General features: G+C 37.6%; 1 long non-coding RNA gene across 1 annotated transcript; it reads left to right on the top strand.

Moving 5' to 3' along the window:
* Nucleotides 1-738: 738 nt before the first annotated feature.
* On the top strand, nt 739-1,733 carry LOC112843110 (uncharacterized). The gene is made up of 2 exons (XR_003215240.1): nt 739-1,010; nt 1,306-1,733. It is a non-coding gene; the product is annotated as an uncharacterized LOC112843110 (long non-coding RNA).
* The last annotated feature ends 940 nt before the right edge of the window (nt 1,734-2,673 follow it).

The raw sequence follows: 2,673 nt of genomic DNA, 5'->3' as shown, positions 1-2,673 counted from the left end.
ACTCGGGTTTTCTGTTTTCACAGTGCTGCCTCTGTGGTTGATGATGTCTTGCATTCCCTGCCACACCTCCCGTGTGTTGTTGCTGGACAGGTGGGACTCGATGTTCCTTTTGTGGTCTGACTTGGCTTTTTTAATTCCCCTTTTCAGGTCAGCTCGAGCAGCCCTGTACAGAGCTCTGTCACCTGACCTGAAGGCGGCATCACGGGCTTTGAGGAGTGAGCGGACCTCGCTGGTCATCCAGGGTTTTTGGTTTGGGAAAACCCGAATGCTTTTGTCCACAGTCACATTTGCAGTACAGAACTTGATGTAGTCCAGTACTTGGTATTAGGCAGAAAATGCTGTATTTCACCATACAGACAGCTTTTGTTTCAACTTGAGAAAACTGTGGATCATCGTATTTTATTTCTGTCAATGTCTCAACAGCTTCACTGAACATTGTTTCAGCAACATTGAGAATGTAGGTATGAAAATACTTTAATAAAAGAAAAAAGAAATCAAAAAAACAAATAGAATTAAACATATTCACACTTCTACATGTATTTCTCTTTCTTGTTTCTCTGTTGTCATTTTTCACAATCAAAGAACAGTTTAGGCATCTAGTCAGTTGTTTTTTATTTAAATGTAACTACAAGAGAACATGTAGTAATTTAATGTGGTTGTACTCTAACAATGATATCATTCAACAAAAGAAAGTAACATGGTACAAATGATTGGAGCAGGCTTAAATTCTACTACTTAGAAAACTAAACTCTTTTCTGCACAGGTATACATGTGAAAATAGATTATACATATGATTTAAAATGATGAGTACTTTCAATTTATATATATATTTCTAATCGTTTTGACAATGTAGCAGTTAAGTAAAGGTTTTACTTTGTTATTTTTTTGGTCTTGGTTTGTTTTAACTGCTCCTGTCATATTTCCTTTCAGGTCCTCAAGATGACCTTTACTCATACATTGTAATCACATTGTCTTTCCCTTGGTTGGAATGGATGACCATGAACAGGCTAGTAAATATTTCTCAAAGCTTCTACATTTCACTCATATGAAAAATTTTCACCTCTGGCTAACTTTGACTGTTTTTTAGATGAATGTGTGATATTTAAATTTGTCACCACCTTTTTATGTTTAAATTTGATTTAAATGATTCACACTAACAATTGCATTATTCTCACATTTGTCATAAGTCTGTATTTCAGTAGTTATTATTACATAAATTGATACATTAACCACAATGATTAAATTATGGAATAAGTCATTCTGGATGGCACTGACATGTTTGCGTGTATGTGTCTGTGTGTGCAGGTACAACTTCAAGCCAGGACACAAACTGTACAAACTGTTGCATCTGTTGCAGTTTTGACACATTTCTGCGACACTGCTGTGATTCTTTATCCATTTCACCTGCTGCTTTTTGTGAATTATCCTTGTCATTTGCCTGTGACGCATGTCTGGACCAATTTCTCGGTTCTTTATTTTAAGTTAGGACATCCCAGAACTATAAAGTTTTGACTAGTTTGTTGGATATTATGGAGATTAGGCCTACTGTCACTAGCATGCCTGTGCACTTTTTCATTGCTTTCAAGAAGATAACATATTGCTGACTTTCCTATACTGTGCCCATTTTTTCCCTTTATCCTATATATTGTTTAGGTGATGTCTGTTATTTTCAAAATTACTTTCTAAACTGGGATGCCAATGTGAGAGTGAATGGCTGTCTCTTTTGCCTGTGACCTGTCTGTGATATATTCTGATTCTCACCAAACAACAGAAAACAAATGGATCTTTTTTTTAATAGATTGTTCATGTAACAATACTATAAAGTACATAGTCAAGATGGTTTCACACTGAAAGTGCCATTCAATCATTTATTCACAAAGACTCTGAGATTTAATGCTTTTTTTATTTATTATTATTATTTTATTTTTTTTTATTACATTTGCCCAAGTGGAATGTAAAACAAAGTGTCAGGAGAGAAAACCATTGACTAAAGTGCGGAGTAGAACACGTGTCGGTGACACGTTTGTTGTTATTATGGGTTCCCGAGCAAGTAAGACTGCCTCACAGGGAGACGACACATTCATGCAAGAATTTACTCCCGGCAGTGTGAGGTATTTATATGCTCATAACTGTAATGAGCGTAAACTAGTCGTTGGAGAATGTCAAATGTTAGAAGTTGTCAGAAAACACAGCAGCCTTGAAAAGCGTGCAGAGAAGGCCAGCCCACATCAGCAGCAGTTAAGCTATGCTCTGGTGAATGGTTTTCACCCACCCATTGCTGATTTCATTAGGAAGCAAAATGTTAATCATAACTCTGACCTGTCCTTCACATGCATTAACTGCACCCGCTGTGCACAGGAAGGAATTAAAGAAACACAGAAGAAGTCACAAAACTCTGCAGTCGCCGCTTCCCTAGCAGATAAAATCATTTTCCAGGGACAGACTGGAAGAGGGCTGAATGGAGGCAGAAAAAAGAGAGGTGAAGGCCCACGGGGATTTAGGTGGGAACGCGACAGAAGGAAGGAGAAATGCTATGCATGTAGAGAAAGGGGTCACTATGCTAGAGAGTGTCCTAAGCGCAAGCCTGAGTAACCCCACCTGTAATAAATGATTAGTACCTGTCAAAACTGCCAATACACACACATGTTTAGATTATTTTTTTAGATTGCCCTG

This window comes from Oreochromis niloticus, linkage group LG3, assembly GCF_001858045.2.
Source record: "Oreochromis niloticus isolate F11D_XX linkage group LG3, O_niloticus_UMD_NMBU, whole genome shotgun sequence".
Classification (NCBI taxonomy): Eukaryota; Metazoa; Chordata; class Actinopteri; order Cichliformes; family Cichlidae; genus Oreochromis; species Oreochromis niloticus.
Note: the sequence above shows the minus strand (reverse complement) of the source record. Positions and strands in the feature narration are given on the sequence as shown.